The sequence below is a fragment of the Mesoplodon mirus genome (assembly GCF_964341445.2).
Source record: "Mesoplodon mirus genome assembly, chromosome: 2".
Taxonomy (NCBI): domain Eukaryota; kingdom Metazoa; phylum Chordata; class Mammalia; order Artiodactyla; family Ziphiidae; genus Mesoplodon; species Mesoplodon mirus.
Window position 1 is genome coordinate 153311436 of NC_138977.1, and position 26390 is coordinate 153337825.

At 38.2% G+C, this 26390-nt stretch overlaps 1 protein-coding gene and 1 pseudogene across 2 annotated transcripts in view; both read left to right on the forward strand.

The window, feature by feature from the left end:
- ELOVL6 (ELOVL fatty acid elongase 6) overlaps positions 1-26390 on the forward strand; it is a 141482-nt gene that overhangs the window by 52537 nt on the left and 62555 nt on the right. The gene's annotated exons all lie outside the window — the stretch shown is intronic.
- LOC309798668 (large ribosomal subunit protein eL34-like) lies at positions 690-8031 on the forward strand (annotated as a pseudogene). The gene is made up of 2 exons: positions 690-1036; positions 7854-8031. The product of its transcript is annotated as a large ribosomal subunit protein eL34-like (transcript).

Sequence of the window (26390 nt, forward strand, 5' to 3'; positions counted from 1 at the left end):
GTAATCCCTCCATCAGCACAATTCTTAGCACAATTCTTTTTAAGGCTTTATTATGACTGACCATGTTCTTTCATGTGTGATAGTCACTACTAGTTAGTAGACTCTGAGGACAGGAAGGGGTGTAATGCTTCTGTTCCCCACTGTGCTTAAAATGGGGTTTCACAATTGGTAGATCTCAGCGATGGAGTCCTGAAGGAAGGAATATATTGTGGGGATCAGAACCAGATATCAATTGTGCAGTCGAATATATTCTAATTGTTTCAAATATTTTATTTTCATATATTTCTATTCAATACATAAGAGGTCTAACCTGCCCACCATAGCTGATGGAGTCCTGTCACTCCTGGCCCACTTGCTGTGCTTTAATTTTGCACCTGAAAACATATCACTATGACTGTAGATACGCTATAGAGCCTCCAGTTAGTTTCTGTCTGCCTCTGGAATGTAGGCTTCATGAGCTCAAGGCCTTCATCTTTTTTGACACTTAGAATCTTTAGCAAGAACTCAGTCAGTATTTCTTGAACAAGTGAATGGATAACTGAAATAATCATAGGCTTTACTCTGCTAAAGTATGGATAGTATCAGTTCTAAGTTTCTAAAAGTATAAAAACAAGCTTCTTAATAACTTGTTTTGGAGGTTTAGACGTTAAATTTTAAGAGTAATTCTAAGAAATGGAAGCCCTTCCAGGAATGCTGTTTAGAGGCGTTCAACATGGTCCTGAGTTTGACACACCATTGTAGGCTATCATGCAATACAGCCTCTAACAAAAATAGGCTGTCTTGAACCCCTGGTAGTAGAACTACTTGCTTTTATACCAAGAAGGTTGGGAAAAGCACCAAAATCTGTATGTGATGTGTGCTGAGAAGTTCATGCTGTGAGACCTAAAGTTCTTAGGAGGTTACCTAAAGTGAAAAAACATGTCAGCAGGGCCTGTGGTGGGTCCATGTGTGCTAAATGGGTCTGTGACAGGATCAAGCTCACTTTCCTTAATGAGGAGCAGAAAATCCTGGTCAAAGTGTGAAAGGTACAAGCGCAGTCAGAAAGCTTAAACAAAAAAAAAGCTTTTTTGAGTAATAAGAAAAAAAACCCTAGAAGACTTGCTCTATTAAAAAAAAAAGAAAAAGAAAGAAAGTAACTATGCTAAATAACTATAAGAGGAGGTTTCAAAAGTGTAGTCAGACCTCAGAAACATTTTAGTTTAATTTGGTGAGTTTAACTCTTTCTTATCTTAATTTTCTTCTTTCAATACCAAAAGAGTATATTGGGAAATAACTGCTTCTCTTCAGCATAGGACTTTGCTCTCCAGGCAGACATTGGAGTTAAGTCAAGGTTTAAACAAAATAAAAGGTCAGAGGATGAGGAGGTGATGCTGCCACACCTTTTCTTCCTGTCCCCACTCTCATCTCAGACTCCTGTGATCCTTTAAGCCCCATTTTCCTAAAGCATCTCACCCCACCTCCTTTCGCTGTTTGCCTAAGTGCGATATCGCCCAGTGCTTTGCATACAAATTCAATTCCTGTTCACATCTAAAAGAGTGTAACATTTGTAAGGAAATGGAAATGCTTTTGCTATGCTTTCAAAGTAGGATGAGGCTGTCCTTGAAGTTTGAGGTTTATCTGTACAGCACCTGGCACCCAGGGGGCCTCAGTAAATATTTGAAGAAATGAATGAATCATGTACAGAGGAGGCAGCCCAAAGGCCACTTCAGGTCACAATGGAACACTCTTTATCAGCACTTATCTGACTTGATTGCTTGGTGACACTCGACCCTCTCTTTGCTTTGACCTTTTTTCCATGACGCTCCTTGGTTTTCCTCTTACCTTTACCTTTTGGTTGTCTCTTCTTATATCTTTCCTGCTTGTTTTTCACCTCCCCCTTAAATGGTGATACCTCCCTCCCAGTTAGGTTCTACCCTGATCCTCAGAATATTCCCCCTGGATGACCTCATCCAGGTTCGTGACTTCAGCCATCACCATGCAAATGTGGATGACTTCCAAATAGATATCTTTGGATACCAGCCCAGCCCAACATTTCTAAGTCCCATGCCCTATGCGTTTCTTTCTTTCTTTTTCTAAAAAAATTATTTATTTATTTATTGTTGGCTGCGTTGGGTCTTTGTTGCTTCACCTATGTTGCTGCAAGGGCTTTCTCTAGTTGCGGGAGCAGGGGCTGTTCTTCGTTGTGGTGCTCGGGCCTCTCACTGTGGTGGCTTCTCTTGTTGCAGAGCACAGGCTTTAGGCACACAGGCTTCAGTAGTTGTGGCTCGTGGGCTCTAGAGCGCAGGCTCAGTAGTTGTGGCATGTGGGCTCAGTAGTTGTGGCTCGTGGGCTCCAGAGCTCAGGCTCAGTAGTTGTGGAGCACAGGCTCAGTTGCTCCATGGCATGTGGGATCTTCCCGGACCAGGGCTCGAACCCGTGTCCCCTGCACTGACAGGTGGATTCTCAACCACTGCACCACCAGGGAAGCCCCTATGTGTCTCTTTCAATCTCTACCAGTAAGTCACACATTCTTATTAACTATTAGTAAATACTAGAACACCACTTCTTTACTCCCCACCCACAAAGCTAACACCAGCTACCAGGTCAGACAAACCAGAAACCTGAGAACCACCACCTACTCTCCCTTTTGCCTTTCTCCCCACATTAAATTAGTTGCTAAGACCTGTCTGTTCTACCTTCTCTGCTGAATTCATTTCAATTCACGTAGGGAATGATTACTCTGATGGGTTACCATCTTCCAAATGGCGTTCGCCTATCCATCTTCACCAGTCCTGGCTTCTTCTCATGACGAGAATTGCAGTTACCTGGCATCTCTGCCCATCAGCTTACATTCCCCCAGGTGTCCTCCATGTGACCATGGCTGGGAGGGCTTTCTAAAAATTTTATCTAACTCTGCCCCTCCTGCTTCAACCCTCAGTGGCCCCCTGTGCCTTCAGGATCAAAAGTTCAAACTAGTCGCATGTAGGTAGAAAAGTCATTCAGGATGCTACCTCCTAACCCTCCAACCCCATTCCCTACTCCTCTGGTGCCCTGGTTGGTCCAAACTCCTTGTTCAGTTTCCAACATGCCCCACTGAATGCTTGTCCCCACCGGGCTTCCTGCCCGAGCACTTTTTCTCCTGTTCTTTAGCTGTTCTGCTCTTTGAAACTGGTTTGTTCTGCAAGAGTTTAGTTTCACTTCTGCCCTCCTTTTTTATGCCTTCTTCTCTCCTCTTCACATCCCTCTGAATGTTTGGAAGGCATTGTAAAATTGTTTCCTTGTCTCTCTCACTAGACTGAGCAGTCTGAGATATGTGTCTCTGGCATCTAGAACAGCATAGACCAGTGTTTTTCAAAGTGGGACCCGCAGGCCTTCCTGTGTCAGAATCATTTAGCCATTGTCAACACTCATGTTCTTAGGCCCTCCCCTCCCCAACAGGACCTAGAAAATCAGAATTTCTGGGTGTTTTTAAACAGACTCCCCAGGTAATTTTTATGAGTATACGTATTCAACCAATATGTTTAAGTAAACAAATCAGCTGGAGCCTTTGAGCTTATCTTTGAATTCACATACACTGCAGTAACTTGGATTTGTTGCTGATACTTCTATCAATACTCCTCCTGTTTATAGAAGACCATTTAATTTCCTGGAGAAAAGTTTGCCTCTATGTCATAAAATGAACTGGGGATTTGGAAGTCCTGTGGCCAATTCTAAACACTTTAATAAACAATTTGAACAGTTCAAATTAAATAATCCACACAACTAGATTTAAGCAGCCCTGATGACTCTTCTTGTTCTTTCGGTGAGCACTTGGCCTCACCTCTCTGGAACTCAGTTTTTCTCTGTGCAAATTCAAATCACTGGGCATAGCTCCAGATGGCTTACAGGAATTTGAAAATCATTGTGGCAGATATTTTATGTGTTTCATCATTTTCAGTTCAATGTCCAAGATGTAGCCCCTACACATAATATAAAATTATTGCTCAGGAGACTTCCTCAACTATAGAAGATTATTTATATACGAAGAAAGTAAAAAACAGTGCAGCCAGAACTTCTATATACGAGTGGGAGTGAGAAGTCTCTAGCGATCTTTAAACTCACCAACTACCCCTTGAATAGAAATATGTACTTACCGATGTTTATATGCATTTAAGTGCCAATATAAATACACACTCGTGCACAAATGTAACTTTGCTCTCTTTGATATCCTGCAAGGATTTATATTTGTGTGCATATAAACTAGCCTGAAAATCCTGGAGCCTGCCAGACAGGTTGCACCTTTGAATAAGTATAGCTGTTGTGAACTTTAGCCCACATGTTTGCTTAAAGAGAACTATCCAGTTCCAGGTGGCTGATGCTTTTGTCCGGTTTGTGCAGTGCTTAATATTGTGTAACTTTAATTTGCCCAAAATTGTCCACAAAGCATTTTATCCTTTTGTTTTTCTGGACAGTTATTCCCTTGGGCCAGTGTGTTGCTCCTGCTTTAGCATTCAGGGCTCAGTCATTTTTAATACTTGACCAATCAAGCTTAACTAAGTGAGAGTAATTGTGGCCAAAATGCCTAGGCAGGATGTAGAGAGTTTTGGGGTTTTGTTTTCCTGCTGTTTTTTGGTAACAACACAATAGATCAGGTAGCCTAGCATCTTTTATAGAAGGAGCCTCTACAAATGTCACTATATAAACATTTACATTTTAGAGGTAATGGCTTGCTTGTTGTCACCCACATTATTAAATTGCTGCAGCATGCCATATATTTCAGTAGCAAAGAACTTGGTACGTTGTATTCAGAGAAGTTTGAATAGAAATTCAGAATATTCATTAAGAGTATGTTGCGAACTAACAGAAAAATTAATAAATAGAAACTTAATTAAGTATGGAGATTTCCTTGTTTCATTCAACAAAAGTCCAGAGCATGCAATCTAGAGTTGATGAAGCAGCCCAGTGATGCCATCTGGAAACCAAGCTCATTTCATCTTTCTGTCCCTCTGGCTTTCTCTCTCATGGCTATAAGATGGGTGCCACCAGGCATCCAGTCAGTGACAAGGCAGGAAAGAGAAGTGCAAAGGAGCAAAACTCCAAAGGGTGTGTCAGCTAAATCAAGCAAGCTTCCCCAGAAGTCCCATCTGGCCACTTCTGCTTATGCATCATTGCCAGAACTCTATCACATGACTACCCCTAGACCAATTGCTGGAAGGGAGCCAGGGAGAAGGGCATTGTGATTGGCAGTTCAGTCATACCGCCATCCTCAGACAGCTTCCCTAAGGGTCCAGTCCATTGAAACTAGGGTTCCAACCAAAGGACATCTATGGAGCACATCGCTTACTATAATGTTTGCCCTGGTGTTGTGCCGTCTCTTGAGAGACTCGGGGACTTACCAGGTGATGACTCTGGGGACATTCCTCTCATGTGGCTAGAAGTGAAAGCAATCCAGTCTAGATGTGTCTCACCTGAGAAAATATATACAATACAATAACAAGATTTGACCTTTACAAGTAATCATTAAATTTCTCTTCAGTAGGGATGCTCCCCAAACTTTCTCAAAATACACTTTAAACAATTTATACACAATTTTCTGGGAGTAAATCTGTTGTATAGAGCAAGATAAACCTGTACTTTAAAAAGGTTTATTTTACCTTTGAGGCATGAATATAAAATTCATAACGTAAAATCTTGGTAATCACTCACATACTTATTGGATCTTCATAAGTGTGTTCCACGGGAACTTAGAACTTTACAAGTTCTACCCTGTTGGTTGGGAAAATGGGTGAATGTTTTCTTAGTCCTGAAACTGACATTATTGCACGCCGCTGGTTGACACAGGAGAGAGCATAATTTTATAGCTAAGATCACAATAAACACCTAAACCATGAGGAAATATTACACTTTGCTGCATTCCCTATACTCACAGATGGGTAGAGTGAAAGTAATTTGCAGAAATCACCTGACTAACCTCATACACCCATACATTGAACATTAGACCATGCAATCAGTTCCTATGAAATGACTCCCCAACTAAGAATGTTCAGACTGGGGACTTCCTGTATCCACATTGCACACGCCTGCCTTGTCTTCAGCTCCAGGCCCTGCCCTTATCTAAAACCTGTACTACTCACTCAAGCTCCTGCTTTGATCTTATCAGTGAGCAACCTCTATATATCACAAGCAAAAGCATGTTGACTTCATTCATTTAAATGCTTCAGTGGCTTCCTATTGCTCTTAGGAGTAAAAAGAAATGTCTTAACATAGTCTATAAGAGCCCTCATAATCTTGCTTCCACCTATCTTGGACCATCAGCTCAAAACTCTCAAAACCTACTCTTGGGATCTGAAGGTCAAGCACACTAACTTCCTTATAGTTATTTGAATGTGCTCTCTCTCTCTTGCTTCGGTCTCTGCCCATGCTATTCCCACTTACTCATCTTGTCTAAATCTGGGTGAGGGTGCATCTGTACTATTATTAGAGTGTTTCCTTATTATCTTATTCCTCCACTTTCCCATACACTTGTTTACTCTATTACCCCCCAAAGACTTTAAAGTCTCCAAGGAACCAGGCAGTGTCTCTATTTTGTTAACTCTCCTCAATGCCTTGCGCATAGTCAGTGCTTAATAAATATTTGTTGAGTTGCAATATGAAAGAATGAATCAGAACTCTCCTTACTCTTAGCCCAGATAAACTCTTAGCAGTACAAATTCAGCAAAATTTGGCACCGTAAGCCAAAATATTTGTAAATTTTTATTAATTAGAAGGTAAATAAATATCTTTGATCTCTGTTATTAGACTAAACTATCATCCTCCAAGCAATTCCTGGAAAAGTATATCTTTCAACTGAAGTAGCTTATTACTTACGAAGAAAAGTTCCTAGGTTTCAGTTTTCTGGTTAAAGGGCAAAGAATTTTAGATTAATATGTTTGTTAAATGCTCACATAAATGAGAATCTTGAGAAGCTTAGTGAGATGTAGGCTTACCTTCTCATCCTCAGAGTCCTAGAGCAGCTACAGTGCAATGTCCTGTCTCTGTTCTTAATGCAGAGTTCAAGAGATTGCCTGCCACTCTTCCTTTCTTTCAGTTTTCCTCTCTTGTCAAAGTCTTTGCTAGTTGTAATGCACTGATATATTTTTTTGTAAATATGATATTAGCCAGAAGTTTTTTATTTGATTGTAGGATATAATTGATTTTGATGTGCCTTACAGTTATGTTATCTTTGAGGTAGGAAATCAAAGAACCCGGAGGGATGGTGGTGGCTGAAGACAGGGAGCTCAATAATCATGATGATCTTGACGTAGATCAAGCTCAAGTCTAAAAGTCTTATAAGAGTCGTATTGAAGTGCAGACTTTTAGGGTTACTTTTTGTTCTTAGTCTGTTCAGCCTGCTATAATAAAATACCACAGACTGAGTCGCTTAAGTAACAACGTTTCCTCACAATTCTGGAGTCTGGAAAGTCCAAGATCAAGACACCGGCAGATTCAGTGTCAGGAAAGGGCTTGCTCCCTAGACGATCGTGTTCTCTCTTTAACCTCGCACGGAGCTTTCTTTTATAAGGGCACTAATTCCATTCAGGAGATCTCTGCCCTCATGACCTAATCACCTCCCGCAGACCCCACTTCCTATCATACCACAATAGAGGTTAGGATTTCAACGTGAATTGTAAAGCGAACACAGACATTCAGACCACAAGACTTTTCTAGATTCAGAAGATTAGGGAGGCGGGAATCTGCAGCCATAAGAAGCACCCCAAGCAATTCTGATGCACGTAGTCATTGGACCATATTGAGAAACACTGAAGATTTGCTAGGTGTAAGCGCTTAGTCAGAAAATGTACACATGCATATAGATGTTAGACTAGAACCTCCAAGTCTGCTTAAACTCTTTCCAGATTATCAGGGGTCAAGTTAGAAGGTGGGAGAAAATTGGCATCTAATCACCCACCACCTTCCATAGAAACACTTCTTCCAGAGGCTTCCCAAGCCACCAAAGGGGCAACACTGAGTTACTGGTTTGCCATTACTGGAAATTGCAAGCTTCCCTCCCTCCCAACTCAGACTAGGATCTGACATTTTTTGTTTATGTCTTTCACTTTAGCAAGTTTTTCTCAATCTCTAATTCTCACTCCCAATCTCTAGCTCTCTTTTCTCACTCAAATTAAAACTTATATTGTTTTTATTTTTTAAGTAAAAAAGTAATAAATATATCCTCTTTTAAAATATGTGTTGCATAGACACAAGTGGAACATAAAACTTACCCGTAAATCAACCATCTCAATGTAACTTTTTAATAAAGAGTAAATAAAGAAAATTAACTTATCCACCCCTTTCTTTATATATATTAATATAGTTTTGGCCTTTCATTTCACAGGCAGAGAGAGATCTGAGTTCTGTAAGGATGTGAAGATATCTTTTGCGACATTAGAAAGGATGAACTAGGGAAATACAGAGTGTTTTAAAAAGTAAATTGTAAGTTTTTGGCCTTAAAGAAATGGCTATACCTTATATTTGGAGTGTTATGATAACTTCCTAAAATTGGGATTAGGTTATAGTGTATATAGCATTATTACTTGGTCGAAAATTTAAAACCTAACTGCAACTCACTTAAGCTCTGGAATAAAAGGCCTAATTTTTTTTTTTAATGGAAATAGATAGTTGCTACAGTGTATTTTAAAAGAAATTCACTTAGTTCCTTTTTTAGTTTTAAAGTCATATTTTATTCATTTTATTTGCCTCTTTTTCTAAAGTTTTGATTTCCACAGTACCATTGGGCTTTGCTTCTTATATGTATATTTATAGAAATACACATTAAAAAGTAACTTGTGTCCTACATCCCCCTGCTGACTCAGGAAAAAAACGGAAAACTTATTTCCTTGTCAGGAATTATTATCCCTTTTTTTGCCACTTGGACCTAAAACCAGTTTGCCAGTGAAGCAGAATTAATGTGCTTGTAGAAAATCAAATTCTGTCTCTAGTTGGGAATAATCCTGTCAATTTTTTGAAGAACCAGCTTTTGATTTTGTATATTCAGGTTTGGGTTTGCAGGAGGAAATCCCGAAAGAACACTGCACATCTTCTTTATGAGAAAGATTAAATAAATTCATCTCTAGTGTCAAGCTACTTTAGATCTGTCTTAATTTAAGATTCTACCATGGTACCTCATAATCTTTGTCTACAGACTAACTTAATTCACAAAAGATCAGAAACTGAGAAGTTTGGGGATTTCTTAGGAACTCAGATTTACAATTATAATTACCCCCTAAATAAAATGTTTGCTTATACAAATTAATAAACTTTCTTTACTGTAGTCTAGATACTTATATGCTCATTCTTCCTGAATGATATTTATGAGTATGCAAACATAGCTGTATTTATCAATAGATGAAAACTTACTGAAAAAAGCAGAATTATTGTTCAGATATACACTTAGAGATACATGCTCAAAGGATATCTCAGTATACTGAAATTTCCAAAGGCAAAATTAGCAGAACCTGGTAATTGTAAACACAGAAGACAGTTCTTGCCCATGTTATTTTTCTCTGCCTTTTCTCTGCCTAGCTTTTCCCAGAGGGGTTCACTCCCTTACTATAAGTCTTTTGCTCAAATTCACTTTCTCACTGTATCTGCCCTGGCCACCTTATTCAAATTGTGGTCTGTCCCTCACTTCCCACCTTATTTTCCCCTCACACTGCTTTACTTTCTCTTCTTTTCATCGTATGTATAATCTTATAACATATCTTATTATTTATTTTCTTATTTATTGTCTGTCTCCAGATGTGTAACCTCCATGAATGCAGGCTTTTTTGTCTTGTTTTGTTCATTGATGTATTCCCAGAGCCTAGAACTGTGCTTGGCACAGGGTAGGTGCTTGATTAGTACTTCTTGAATGAATAATCAGGAGTTCCAACTGGACTTGGAAAAGAATATGGAAAATTTCTTTTTCTGTGAGGTTATTTGTGCTGTCAAAATGTACAACTTTTCTTCCTTGGAGAAGCTATTAAGACCAGACATAAGATAAGTTTTCAGTGAACATATGCCATATAAATTTCAGTGAATATATGACATAAATTGTTAGATTCAGTCAATTTCCCCCCCTAAAATTCATCAAATTAATGAGAAAAAAAAAGGAGTCATCATCTTGGTGTCATTTAGGTAAAACCTCTGCTTTTTTGCTTTGTCATATGCAGTTACGGATAAGAATTCTTGATCTCAGTGCCCACCCATGTACAGTCAGGCAAGGCTGTTTTGCCCATGGTCATATGCATGCCGCATCTTTAATGAGAATATTATAGACTGATAGACCTCACAATGGACCTATTCAAAGAGTTTGTAGGTGGGAGAAAGATTTAACTCTAAAAATAGAGATTAGGGCTTCCCTGGTGGCGCAGTGGTTGAGAGTCCGCCTGCCGTTGCAGGGGACACGGGTTCGTGCCCCAGTCTGGGAAGATCCCACATGCCGCGGAGCGGCTGGGCCCGTGAGCCGTGGCCGCTGAGCCTGCACGTCCGGAGCCTGTGCTCCGCAATGGGAGAGGCCACAACAGTGAGAGGCCCGTGTACTGCAAAAGAAAAAAATAATAATAATAAAAATTTTGGCATCACATGCCGCTCTTGAGATGAAAAATCTTCTTATTGGAGCTACTTTGTACTGAGAACTGCTAGTCCAGTCTCTGCCCCTTGACTGTTCTGATGAGTGGAGTTCTAGCCCAGCTGCTCACTTCCCTGTCCCAGGCAGCCAGTAGGAGCCAACTGAGGAGGATACTGATGAGAAAAGGAGCCTCTCAAAGCCCTTTCATAATTTCAGTCCTTTTTGACCTACGGTAGACTCCCTTGGGTGCTCCCCTTTTTTTTTTTTTACATCTTTATTGGAGTATAATTGCTTTACAAGGTGCTCCCTTTTTTGTATAAAGCTCTAAGGGAAGTTATGGGTGAAAGGCAGGACTAGAAGTTGAAAACCAATTACCTAGGATCACCAGCTGTTGCTGCTCCAAAGCAGAAGATACACCAAAGGTCAAATAGCTGATAGATATTTGCTCATGATCAGTCAGGTTCACCCAATGCCAGGTGTGTAGAATTGAGGGAAGATTCTTGGCCAGTAACTGGTTTGGAATAATCAGATTGTGCCATATCTGTATCCTGCGGTTATCCTTTGAATGTCTGCTGACATCCAAGAAATGATGCCAGTTTTACCAGTCTGGGTTAGATCAGAACTTTACCTTATGGCCAGGTTTGCTTTCACCTCTCACCACCAAGGCAGAAGCAACCTCACAATACAGCATTGTTATATCCACCCGTGAGGCTGCATGGCCAACTGATCTCAGCTCAGACTTGCTGCAATCAACATTTTTTATTGTGAAAATACTGTAAGTTGTGCAAAGAATGAGCATTGTACAATATTAATATCCTAACATTCCATGGGCCTTTTAACTGCAGTGTAAATCAGCCAAATGGTCAAATTCAACTCTTTTCTTTACTGGTAGCCTAGTAATTAAATGACTATAAAAGGATCTGCTTTTTCTTCCTACTATAAATAGGTCAGAAAAAAAAAGCATATCTTCCATAACATTTAACATTTTTTTCTTTTAGAAATACCTAATTTACCACGCCACCCCCCCCCCAGTTGCAGGCATCTGAAATAAAGCAAACTTTCCTCTCCACCAAAAAAAGAAAAAAAAAAAAGAAATACCTAATTTAGAAGGCTTATTTATAGCCGTTTTTAATTGTTATTATTTCTAAACATGCTTTTAGGTGGACCAGTACTTTTCAGCTCAGTTCAAGAATGATCTGTATGTGCCATCTAAGAAACTTATGTCCTGTGTCCTGTCTAGGACTTTTTATAAGAATAAAGTATTCAGATCATTGTTTCACAATGTCACCACTCTTCATACTCAAGCTGAGATATCTAAATGATGTGTTTTCATAAAAGCTCTTGTATATTACAAGCTTGGATAGTGCAGTTTTGCTTATTTATTATTTTCAAAGTACTCACAAAAGGCTAATATCAAATTCACAGATGTTCTGGTGTGTATACCTTTAAAATGACTAAACAGGACTTGAAATGCTTTTGGCCATAGAGACTCAACCAGCCTGATTTTTGGCATTTGAGTCTCTTATAACATCTATTTTTTTCCCCCGATAATAAGCAATTGCATTAGGTACCATGTATTGAGGACTTAACAGTGTGTCAGATGCTGCCAGGTACAGTATTTTGATGATTTACAACAAGTCTGAGAAGGCAGTGTTACTTTCCCAGTTTTTTGGATGAGGACACTGAGGCAGATAAGATGTACAGTATTTTACTCAAGATCACAGAGCCAATATGATGATTTACAGCCAGGATTGAAACCCAGGTCTTTGTGACTCCAGTAGATATGATGGTGACTACTCTGGTATCTTCCAATAAGACATGTGCAGAAGTATATGAAAGAAAATTTGTGTAATTTTATATAATATTCATGCAACCACCACCCAAATGCTTGGTGTGTTGGTTAGCATTTTGTACTTTTAAATTTTTAAACATTTTTAAACATTTAATTTTATTATATAAAATTTTCATCTTTCATTATTAAACTAGTAGAAAAAAGTATTCAGTACATAAAAGTAAGTTGGAGAAGAAAAGCATGCATAATCCTACCACCCAGTAATAACCACTGTAAAATTGGGGTGAGGGATATTTCTTCTTCCAAGATGTAATTATACCACATTCTTTTTTTTTTTTTTTTTTAAAGATTATGGATTAGATCTCATTCCCTCTCTTCCTTTTTTTTTAAAGGGAGGTTGCAATTTTTATTTATTTATTTATTATTTATTTATGGCTGTGTTGGGTCTTCGTTTCTGTGCGAGGGCTTTCTCTAGTTGTGGCAAGCAGGGGCCACTCTTCATGCGCGGGCCTTTCACTATCGCGGCCTCTCTTGTTGCGGAGCACAGGCTCCAGACGCGCAGGCTCCGTAGTTGTGGCTCACGGGCCTAGTTGCTCCGCGGCATGTGGGATCTTCCCAGACCAGGGCTCGAACCCATGTCCCCTGCATTAGCAGGCAGATTCTCAACCATTGCGCCACCAGGGAAGCCCCCACATTCTGCTTTTATCTTCCATAGTTATTAAAATCATATACACTTTATGTAACTCTAAATTTATGTAACTGTTTTTGTGTAATAGTATTTTGAGTGGGCATACCATAGCATATCCCTGACTCTTAGAGATCTAGTTACTTTTTCACTGTTGCACTGTAGAGATTATCTTTCCTTTACCGTATTAAAGATTGTTTGCCTCAAACAGACTCCTTGAAGTAGAATTGCAGGATTAAAAGCTATGGATCTTTTAGAATTCTTGATAAATTGTTTTTTCAAGAGCTATGTTACTTTACCTTCTGGCCAGCAAAACAGATGAGTTTCTGCATCCTCACCTGAATCAGGCATTATCACTTCCCTCATTGCCAATTGATAGCATTAAATAGTATCTTAGAGCTTTCTTGGTTTATGTAATAATCCTGATCAAAATTAATGATTTATTTATCATCAAAATAGTATGATGCTGTTGTTGGCATTATTTTGCTTTCAGATTAAGCCTGGCCCTTCAGAGTTGGTCTGGAAATGTATCGATAAATAGCAAGATTCTATTGATTGCAGGTGAGAGTACAGTCATCAGGTGGAAAGTGATGCTATCACAGTGCCAGTCTCACTTTGTATCTGTCCTGTCTTTGCTTATTTTATGCAGACGATTACATAGAGAAAGTAATATGTGGGTCTCTGGGCAGCAAGAACTAAAGAAATTCGATGATGCTTCCCCAGTATTTCTGAGCTGGTACTTGTTATAGTATACTACTCCCGGAGCAGCCTTCCTCAGTAGAAACAGAACCATATTTCCGAAGAGAGGTTTAAAAAAGACAGTAGAATTGAAACTAACTTGTAGGATTCTTTCAGCTCTTGAGGTAAACAAAACTATAATAAAATATAATTTTTACCATTTAGATTTAGAATCAAGTGAGTTTGAAGCGTAGATTCATAGATGACTTCAGCATTGGTTATCTTCTTTAGTCTCCCAGTAATATATATATATATTTTTTTCCCTTAAAGTATTTCCAAAATGCAACATCTTTAAAATAGCCAATATATTATTCATCCATTCATATGTCAGGAACCCACTTTAGGCCAGCATTGTAGCATAAGGCCTTGGGTGTACAAAACTGAGTAAGACACAGTTCCTAGCTTTCAGGATTACATACCTGTAAATTTATGTGTGAAATATAAAGAGTTACGTGCTATAATAGGTAGGCAAAAGGTGTATAGAAAGCACAGAGGTGATGAAGGAAAGGTTAATCCAGTTGACCTAGAAGCAGTTGGGAAATATCTTCACAAAGATCAACAAAATGACAAGGATGGGTTGGAAGGGCATTCAAAGTGGTGAGAATGGCGTGTGTAAAGAAACACAAGGTGGGCAAGGGGTGTGATGTCTTTTGAAAATCACGGTATGGCTGTAGCGTAGGATGTTCCAGGAGAAGTTATAAGACATGATTTCAGAGTAGTCAGAGGTAAGATCATTTGAATCATGTGAAAGCATTTAGACATAGTTTGGGAGACAATGGTTAAATCTGTTAAAATTCTCTAGAGCCTATAACCTACATTAATGACATTCCTGTTTAAATAAACAAGGTAGTTGGAAAATATAAAGTACTTACTTTTGTATGATTTAATGTCTACATTTTCTTAGATGTAGTCTTGTACACGTGTCCTCAATAATTTTTCAATACTAGATTCTACGATCTGAAAGCACAGGAATATGGCAAGTCCTTTTGTACAGCTAGAAGGACACAGTAAATCAGTCTAAGTAGGAAGACACAAAGGCAGAAAATTGTGTACTATGTCAAAGACTGCAAAGAAATCACATGGAAAATTGTGTAATATGCCAAAGTATGCCCAGCCATTAAGTGACCCAGGGAATATGCCTGTCAGTATACAAAAAAAGTAGGCAAACATCAGATTGGAAAAGGAGTCAGCTTCTAGCATGCAGTGGCTTTTTGAGATGTATTCTCCAGAGACTTTGACCACTTAAGCAAGGGCACTGTTTTTTAGTTTATCTTCTTCAATTTATTTCTCTCTGTTAAAATCAATAGCCTTATGAATATGACTTAAAGGAATACTTTCTTGAAGAATCAATAGATTTCAACAGTAAGTGATTATTTATGTTTGTGAATGTCAGAAAGATGATGGGGAGCTGGAAAAGGTGATGATACACTATTGCTGAAGGAACCAACTGGGAAGGTATAACATTCTGGATAAGAACCCAGTGTAGCGATTAAGGGCACAGGGCTGACAGTTGGCTGCCTGGGTTTAAGTCCCAGCACTGTCACTGAAAATCTCTGGGTTCTGCACAGTTATTTAACCTTGTTCTTTAGTTTCTTGGTCTGCAAAATGGGCATGATCAGGGGTTCTCTGAAATGTAAATGAGACATTGTATATAACAAGTCCTTGAAACTAACAACAGTGCCTGGAATGTAATAAGTTCTCAGTTAAACAAGTTATTATTACTTTGACCAAATTGAAAAGCATTCTATTTTAGTGTCCTGGAGCAGTGCACAAATGTGCACTCCAAGCCAGTGTTAACTTTGTGTCTATTGTGCAGCAGTAAATTCATGTACTAGAGATCTACTGTGGATGCTCAGTAAATCTTTTAAATGTTGTTGTGGCATGTAGGCATGTAGGCATCTAGAATTTCTCAGATTGGCTCAAAAATGCTTTAGACTGAAGCATACATCTTGAATAAACACTTGTCAAATCTTTTTTTTTTTTTTTTTTTTTTACTTTTTTATGGGGAGTGGGGCAGGCGGGACCTTTATGTGTAAACATAGCTAAGTAAAGAATATTCTTTCTCCCAAATGTTGTTGCTTAGTAAGTTGGTCTTGACAAATAAGAAAAGATGGTAGTGAAAGCAAAGGCTGAGGTTTACAGAGTGATGGCTATCTATTAACACAGTGTGTGCATGTCACCGTGAATAATCTCAAGGGCACCGTCCCTCTTAATGCCAAAGGGAATGCACTTGGGAATATGGGAAGGCACATTAACCTTCCGGCTTTCAAAGAAACCATGAGTCAGATACACACCCTTCTCCTTAAGCATTTTTACTTCCTTCTGAAACTGTCTGATTGAAGAAAAGTGTGCTCTGGGCATTGCTATTTTAAGAATCTCTTTTCTCAGAACCCATGCTTGATAAATCCCAGCCGTACCTTAGACACGTCTCAGGATTCACCTGCCATGCAAGTGAAGAAGAAATTATTCTTGTCTCACAACCTAGTAGTAAAGAGAGACTTTAGAAATGAAACAAATTCCCCTTTCACTTTCTGGAGAAATGGGAGTTGTGCTCTTCATTTCTATGTTTGTTTGATAGACCTTGAGATTTTTCTATTAAACATTTTCCCCAAGAGGAATTTTTATCATTGTTCCTAGCTTCGATCCTATAATTGAAGGGGGGAAAAGAAAAAAAAAAAAAAAGCAAAGTGAAAGTCTCTGTGGGAAATGATGAACACAGATATAAAGATAAAAAGCTCCTAAACCAGTGTTGGCCACCCTGGCAGGTTTTATTCTGGTCCCCCATGTAGAAACTGATGACACACACATAGTAGAGAGCAGCTTCCTGTTCAACTCATTCAGCTTGGTACACAATCATCAGAGGATCAGTGTCTCCCAACATGGCAGAAATGCAGGATACCAAAGGCCTGAGTGTGACTAATAAAAATAATCAAATAATTTGTTCTAAGATTTAGAAAACAGTGCAACTGATTTTGTTCATTACAATTGACATCCTTTAGCATATGGTAGCACCTACTTGTATAGTTCTGAGATTTACAAAGTAGAGTTGTTCTTAAGTTTTAAAAGTTTGTGTCACAGAAACCTTTATTGTTATCAAATTGTCATACTTTGATGATTTAAAAGAGACTGTCTAAGAACATGTAAGATCAGTATTAGAGGTGTAAGTCCTGATAGTCTAATGTATTTTTACAATGTTTCCCCATCCAGGGCTAGGAAAGCATTGACAACCATGGAATTCTTATACTCAAGGGGTGAATGGAAATAACTGGAATTCTACTTCAAAAGGGGGTGGTATTGGCAGTGACTATTCTTCATTCCAGGTTATTCATTTCTGTTGCCTGTAGAGATATTATCAAATGCAATTCTGGATGATCTTCTTGGCAAGGGTAGCATCACAACAGGTATACAGTTTGTAAGAATTGATCACTCCAGGCTTCCCAGGGCAGCTGGACCATGATTCCATTGTAGACAGACATGAACCTACTTCTAGAATAATGAAGGGAAATATTGCTCGAAATTGGTCGTTTTGTCTTATTTTCAATTTTAAGTAGAACTGCTGATTTGAAACCAGGCGTTTATTTACTCTGTGCTTGGAATTGGTTTGAAGCAATTCAGCCTGAGCGTATGTGAAACAAAAGTGATGTCATTCTAAGCAATGAACATGTTTTTCGAAGCTGTATCACATTTCAACACACACTCTTGCGTTTTCTGATTTCTCTTTTCTTCATCTCCTTCTTTATATTTCTCTTGTCCAGGGTTTCTCAACCTTGGCACTGCTGACATTTGAGGTGGATAATTCTTTGTTGTGAAGAGCTGTCCTGTGCAGCATCCAGGCCCTCTACATACTTGATGCCAGTAGCCAGTCCTCCTCCAGTTGTGCAAATGTCTCCGGACATTGCCTTATATGCTCTGAGGGGCAAAATCATCACCCCCTCTGAGAACCATTGGGGTAGATGCAAAGAAAAGAAGTCTGCAGATTGAGCCCTGAGAGCCCTGCAAACTTTAAAGACTGGGGAGATGAAGAGGGAGCCAGCAAAGGAGAATGAAAAAAGAACAGATGGTGGAGTTGGAGAAGAAATAAGAGAATACAGTGTCCCAGAAACCAAGTGAAGAAACGTCACAGAAAAGAGGGGGTTACTGTCTGTGTCAAATGCTGCTGTTCATTAGACCACTTGAGATGAAGCCTCCTTCTTTAGGGATTTAACATAAGAGTGATAAAGTATAGAACAAATGGATTGCTGCAAATAGGAAAATGTACTTGATGGAGCCTGTAGCATATATTTTAAGATTGAAATACAGAGGATGGTCACAAGCCAAATAATTTTTGTTGTTGAAAATAGTATAAAATGGCACTTTAGAACCTGTGACAGTCGGGATAAATTGAATACATGCTAATAATTTCTAACATATCATATATTTCAGTGGAAATCCTAAGCTTTGGTGCCTAGTCCATTGTAAGGTAGTATATGATAAGTCATATGTTATAATACGAGTTCAAGTGCTGATATTTGTGAATTTATATATTTATGAGTGGCTTCCGGACAACCCATAACAGTGTGACTCTCAGCCCCTTGAATTCTTAAATGCTTTCTTGAGTTGGAGAGAAGAGACTGCTTTCGGATCTAGCAAACCAAAATTAAAGGATGAAGGTTTGCCATCTGTAGGGGATTCCTATGTCAAAATAGAAAAAGGGCTTTAGACCTTCCTGTTATTCAGGGTAATCCATGTGGTGGGTTGAATAATAGTCTCTCTAAGATGTCCATGTCTTAATCCCTGGAATTTGTATTTTACCTTACAGAGCAAAAGAGACTTTGCAGATATGAGTAGGGTAAGAACTTTGAGATGAGGAGATTATTCTGGAATATCTGGACAGGCCCAAAAAGGCAAGGAAACAGATTTCCCCCAGAAACTCCAGAAGGAACGCAGCCCTGGGAACACCTTGATTTTAACCCCACAAGACTCATTTCAGACTTCTGACCTTCAGAACTATAAGCTAATACATTCATGTTGTTTTAAGCCACGAAATTTGTGGGAATTTGTTTCTGCAACAGCGGAAAAGTAATACAATCCAATTCATAAGGCAAGTTTTCCTCATTACCAGCCTTCTCAAAGTTAGTGCCTATAGGCCTTATTTATGTCACTGAATGAGAGTTCAGATTTTGAAGTAGCAGTGTGAATACCCTAATCAAAATCTTGCCGTATTATTATTTTCAAGAGCAAAATGAAATTGATAGTCTTTGCTTGGATAATTAGGTGATATCTCATGGGTGAAAAAAATGTCTGCCATTTTTACTACCTTGCTAATATGTCATTGCTTCTTCTTGTCCTTGCTAGTTTTTACTCAGGTTTCATTTGTTATGTAAATTTGATTTGGTGACAAAAAAGTGTCCATGAGTTATACCATGAAATAATCTTCATCATTGCTGAGCTGTTTTCTCCCTAATCCAGAAATAGTGTTTGGGACATATTTTCTCATTGCTTCCCCAATACCCTTTCAAAATTTATATCCAGGAGAAAGTTAGTGCAATGGTATATTTAATCACCCAATAGTTAACATGAAAACACGTAATTTTTTCCTTGATAATATTTTCCAGCTTCTTTAAAGTTGTCTGAAGCAATGAATGTCAACTAAAACTCTTTATAAATAGAAGGAGGTAGTTAACAGCACAGAAATGTATCATCTTTCAGTTCAAACAGTTTGCCCTTGAGTATAGAGAAAGTGCTCTCAGATTTAGGTATGTTTATGCTTATTTATATAGTTATCTGTGCAGCTGTCATTTTGATTTAAATCTGGGAACATTTTATGTCTGAATTGGATTTAATCTTGTAAACCCGAAATCCTGTTTCCATTCCATTGTGAATAATCATATGCTTTTTATAGTGTTTTTTCACTTCTGGTTTTAGTCTCCAGCTCTCAGATAAATCTATTATCTACAGAACATTCAGGCTTCTGCAGGATAAAGACAAACAGAAAACAGATGTTTATATTTGACTCGGTTTTATTTTTATACTTTTAACATTTTATATTAATTTTATATTTTTATGGTCAGCAGACCATTCGAGTGGATGACAAGTTTTTTTTTTTAAGTTTGCAGCCTTGACACAAGCCCATAATTATACATTGTACAACTTCTGGCCCAAGAAAATTTCATATTCAGGGAAAAAAAATCACTAATACCTCATTTATGTTACATAGTAGATTTTAAGGCTGTAAGAGATAAAATTTAATCTGGTGACAGGGGTGTCACTCAACTGCTCTTATTTCATAGGAGCCATTTAAGAATTATAGTGCTTTCTGTATTATCTTTATTATTGTATTTTAAAATAATCAACAAGTGATCATTTCTTCGTTGGAAATTCAGATGAAAGCTTTCTGTTTCTTAGAACAAAGGGTGTTTCTTTAAGGACATTAGCACAATGAAACTGAATTGCTGATGAAACTACTTTCTGGATTCTCTTGCTGCATGTTGCCTCTCCTGTTGAGAACATACTGGTTTGTTTGTTTGTCTTTTTTATGGCCGCTAGAGTTAATGTTTTACCATGACTAGTATCAGTAGCTGATGTATTATATAAGACAGTTACGTGAAAATTGTAGCTTGAAGTGACAATCATTCCCAAAGAATCAGGATGAGAATATTGAGAGCAATACTCTCAAACAAAACAGAAGCTAGAAATTATTTTGTCAGTGCAGGGCTCATTATAAGTTTGCTTTGCGGTGGGAGGAGATTTGTCTAATTAAGACCACTGATACATTTTTGGCTAAATTTTTATTCAGAGATTGTGGCAAGCTTTACTCTTTTTAAGGAGATTAGAAACCTCTGTCAAAGAATTCTTTCTTTCTTTGATTTACTATCCTCAGAAATCTTTGATTCTAACTTTGGCCTTGATTCTTCCTGATCTGTTAGGTTAAACCATGTCTTCCAAAACAAATATATTCTTGTACCTCTCTAGGATGCAATACTTCAGGATTAAAGCTGACCTTTACTCTACATGATGATTCAGGACACAGCTTGACTGACATAATGCCATGATTAGCCTAGCCATTTTCTAAACTTTTCTCGGAACAGGAGAATATTCATTCTTAAGTAAAAATTTAAAGAAGGTCCCATCTGATAATTCCTGGGAAGAGCAGCAATTCATTAAAGAAGATCCTTCAGTTCATACATGTGCTTCAGTAACTCCTGCAGCTACAGATGCTGACAGTGTAAGTTGTGAGGAATATGCCAGAATGTTTTGACTTAGAGTAGTAAAGTCAAACTTCAGCCACATCTGCCCACTGGAATAGAAGTAATTAATGCCAAATTTCTCTGTGAGCATACCTTTTTTTTATTCTGCCCTCTCCCATCTCCAAGGCTTTCAGTGCTCTCCACGGCAAACCAGCATTCTCCATCTCTCTTTGTGGAATCACTATCTGTCATTCTTCCCCCTTCTTCTTGCATCCAAGTCACATAATGTTATATGCATGAGTGAATCTATTTTTTTTTAAAACAGGAGGAAAGAAAAGAAAATTAAGCCATGAATTTCAGTATGTACTTTAATTATTAGCGGTAACAAATTACTGGCCACCTACCTTACAACCTATTGCAACCTTGAGCTAAGATGCAGTCCTAACTCTGCTGCAGTTTTCAGAACTCCACACCCTGTGACTTTCCGCTACACTTCCAACCTGGCTTTCCCCACTCCAAAGCATCTGCCTGATCTGATACACTCCTGGCTTAGCTCAGGCCTAACACCACTGCTTCTTCCCAGCCAAGAGCACTTGCTGCTGTCCAGCCATCCAAAGCCTAAAAGGTCCACATCAAAGCACCAACACATATTTTTTTCCTGTCTTTCTAACCAGATTAGTAGAGGCAGAATTTTCTCCTTCATAGGGATGTTTTTTTTTCCCATTCAATGGCATACTACCCACACTGCAAATGAAAAAGATCATTAAATTTTGAATGGATGGATGGATGGATGTCAGCATTTTTCATCAACAACTGAAAGTATCTAGGGAAACAAAGGTAATTAATTGGTATCTGGCCAATTTAAGAGATGGCATTTTTTATGGAGCTGTGTGTATATGTATGTTTTTTTTACACATTTTGAAAGTATTTTCTCCCCAAAGATCTTACTTCCAATTGTAAAAAGAAAGTCAACAAGAAAACAGAATTTATCAAGTTTTTTTTAAGTGGCAATGGGAAAAAAGATATGTTGACAGGAAACATACAAGCAACATTCTACAACTGGTCTGTCCTAAGAGGAGTGTGCTTTCCTAGAAAGGATATGTAGCCATGTCATTAAATCCATCGTATTAATGTAACTCTACTTTGATTGTGGCCTACTTTGGCAATAGAAAGACTGAATTACAAAAGAATGGTTTTCTCACCTTAAAGAGAACCTGTGATCTTTAAATTAGAATCTAGGGGAAAGCAGGATGAGAAGTAGAGGTGTTTGCAACTCAAAAAAGCTCAGAAATCACACATCATTTGCTGGGTCAAACATAACAGATTAGAATAACACCCTTTTCTTTAGTCATGGTTTGTCTTACAATTATAAAGTCACCATTCATTTGTATTAATTATGGACATATTCCACTATTATTCACAAAACTATGCTTTGTCAGAATTTCTGGGCACAGAGTTAATTCCCAGTTATAATTTACTTATGAATAAAAACTGCTGAAAATTTCCCACTATTTTTAATATAGAAAAATGCCTCTATGAAGTCTTGGTGGAATTCTCAAGAAAGTGACACAGTCCAGCCCTGGCTAGAGCTCCAGGAGCACAACTTCGGGATCCCTCACCAGAAAACCTTCCTTTATATCCTTATCATATTTTAACCACCATACACATCCACTGAGTATCTTGTTGGCAAAAAGCAGTGTATTTCCTTCAGTCTCTGGGTCTTGTTGACCTCAAACAAATAGATGACCAGATATTTCTCCAGCAAAGATGGGTTTATTGGGGATCAGCAGAGAATTGCAGTTTGGGATCTACAACCATGGCAAGCCACGTGCAAGTCACCACAGAGGAAGGAAAGGAGAACGGCTCTTATAGAGGGGAAAAGGAAGTGGGGAGGGCAGTAGTAAACAGAGTCCATGGCTTTTCATTGGCTGAGTTGTTGCCACGAAAGAAGAGTCTTCTTCCTGTTGGGCTCTGCTGTGGTCGGGGCAGGAGAGCTCCCCCTTCTGGTCTCCTGACGCTATTTAATTGAGGTTTCTGTTCATTGGTTTTTACAGTCTGCAATTCATATGTGTCCTATAACTACTTTCAGAACCTTGAATTATTTTCTGACTTGAATCAGCAACGGAACTAAAGGAGAAACCTTAAAAGAGATGTGGCCTTACTGAGTAACATACTTTCTCAGCTTCACACTCTTCACACATAGAAAGGTGGAAACTTTCTATGTACCAGGTAGATCAGCCAAAGTAGGAGATGCTTTTAGGTCTCCTTTTCTTTTCTTTCCTTTTTTCCCTCACAGCTTAATTTTCCCTTTCACAACTCCTTGTGTCTTACACATACACAGACCTTGTAAAAACAAGGTCACTGACATAAAGGAGCTCAGGTCATCTCCCCAAGGTGCTCATTAGCAATTATCCTATGTGAAATGCTACCCACATGAAAGTTTTGCCATTCTCAGATGAACTTGTCTGACTTCTAAAGGAGTGCAGGTCACCTGGCAGAGATCTTGATGTGAGCATTAAGGGACTCTAGTTACTAGGTACTGGTTTCAGTGGAATCCCAGGAGTTGAAAAAAAAAAAAAGCATCTGAATATATACATACCCTTTAAGAAGTGTTGTTAGGCAGAACAATAAATACAAATCATAAGCAGCTACTCAGAATAGGTCAGAATAGAAAAAGCATCTAGGAATGTTTTGAAACGAAGTACCATGATAAAGAAATCCAGCTCTTTAAGGATAAAGGATAAACCGTTGTTTTGATTAATTATGGACTAATTATTATTCACATTCACTAATTATTTCATTATTCACATTGATGACAGAAGTAAAAGGGGAAAAAAGGGTAAATACAAGCATGACAAGCTCAAAGCATATCAGTATTTCATTTGGGTGATCCTTATTTGGTTGGTTACTTTGTAATTATAGCTACAGAATCACCTCCTGAAAAGTATTAAGTACCTACAGTTAAAGGTTGTGCTATATGATTGTGCCTTTAAGACTTCCTAAACAAGAGTCCATACGATCTTGAAATTGCTAGTTATCTGGTAATAAAACAATGTAGTGTTACCATTATACCCAGCTATGGAGGCCTGTCACAATATGAAGTATTATTGGATTACTGTTGAAGCTTTAGGGAAGCCACCTATCCACATTAAATAGTAAGTGGGCCAGCGGCAAGTCATTATTCATCTTGACTATAACTGAACCTTTACCAAAGAGATACCAGAATGGAAAAATAGTTTAAATCGCCCATTTGGCTAAAGAAAAATTTTCTTCTAAGTAAAATGGAAAAAGCATAACATTCAACTATAAATGATAAATTTTGGTTACTCAATTGAAGAGGTAAGAGTTAATGCTTCCTTAGATGACTCCCTCTTTTAGAAGAAGCCAAAGCTTAGTTCTAAATTAACCCAAAGCATTATTTACCTTTTTTATTTTTTGTGCATTTGCTTATTTTTAATATAATTTTTAAAGGTTACACTCCATTTACAGTTATTACAAAACATTGGCTATATTCCCTGTGCTGTAAAATACAACCTTGTAGCCTATCTTATACCCAGTAGTTTGTTCCTCCTGCTCTCTCACATCTTCATTGCCCCTCCCCTTCCTCTCCCCACTGGTAACCACTAGTTTGTCCTCTATATCTGTGATTCTGCTTCTTTTCTGTTATATTCATTACTTTGTTGTATTTTTTAGATTCCATATATAAGTGATATCATACAGTATTGGTCTTTCTTATCTGACTTCTTTCACTTAGCATACTGCCTTCCAAGTCCATCCACTGTTGCCAAAGCATTACTTAAATTTCACCATAGTGGAAAATTTTTATAAGATACGATAAGTAACTTATTTTTATTATAGCATTTATAGTTAAACAAGTATCAGTTCCTATTATTGACTGCCTGTGACCCAGATGTAACCTAGACAATTGATTTATGTTTACCTACCTGCTTGATGATGGCCATTACAATTTTTGGTAGTTTTGACCAATATGCAGTATGTGGCCATGTGACCCTGAGCAACCAATGTCATCAGCACCCGCCCCACATTTCCTCTTCTGTAGAACAAGGAAATTTGTCCCTCGCAATTCTCAAATTCTGCATGTTTATGTTGATTGACTTGTTTGTCCTAGCTGTGTGAAATTGAAGATTCTTAAAGAGATCTTTAGAAAACATGCAAAAAAGAATGGTCCTTGCCAGGAAGCTAGTAGTCCATTAGGGCTAATTCTCATTCTAGAACTGAAGAAATTTGAGGAAGAAATACAGAGACAAGATTTTTATTCTTTTGTTAGTTCTTCAAGGCACATTATTTTTCCCTTAAGCTAGAATGATAGGATCATATGGACAGTCATTTAACTTGGTTCATAACTGTAAGTAATGTAATTAATCTAACTATAACCAAACTTGGAATTAGATTGACTGAGCAAGAGAAAGAATGATAAATAATTGTAAGGAAGAGTTTTCAGTGGTATATATAGTGAATTTGTTATCCAGGAGGTGAAGAGGATTGTGATCAAAGTGTTCCACGCCCAGAAAATATGACAGTTGAAACAAACCTGTAGAGATTTCTCTTCATCTTTTCGCAGTTAAACATTGTGCCGCAAAGTTGCACAATAGCCTTGCAAGTCAGAAGGAGAGTTTAAGGAATTCTTTTTTTTTTTTTTTTTTCTTTTTGCGGTATGCGGGCCTCTCACTGTTGTGGCCTCTCCCGTTGTGGAGCACAGGCTCCGGATGCGCAGGCTCAGCGGCCATGGCTCACGGGCCCAGCCGCTCCGCGGCATATGGGATCCTCCCAGACCGGGGCACGAACCCGTATCCCCTGCATCGGCAGGCGGACTCTCAACCACTGCGCCACCAGGGAGGCCCTAAGGAATTCTTATAACTTAGCAGACACACCCTTCTTTCCTCCAAAAGTTTACCACAGGCGAGCAGGGAGATCTGAGGCTACTTAACATCTAAGCCAGGTTCCTAAGCCATAACATGAAGGTAATGTTTTACCTACATTAAGGATGATGAGGAGGATTAAATAACAAAGGTTTTTAGCACTATCTCTACCCACAGGAATCACTCCCTAAATCATAATACCATGACTATTGTCACTTATCATTACCTTTATAATTTAGAAAAGAATATATACTTTTTTCATATTACTATTATCTACATTAAGTTCATAAATTTTGTTTTTCTTGAGTAAGTCCTTGCTTATATGCATGTAAATGCAGTGATTCTGACATTTAAAGTAATGCCATACACTTGCAAACTTCAGAGAAGTAAAGCAATAAATATAGTTACGGCCAAAAATACTCTTTTCTTGAAATGTTCAATAGTTACAGTTTCCACAAAATCATCTCATTTCCACTTCTCTTTGAAATATAGAAATAGTCTCTTTCTTTCTGGAGGAAGAAAATAGATGGTATGTTTTTTTCTGAATATTTTATTTTTTAGTTATTAAGACATTACTGGGAAA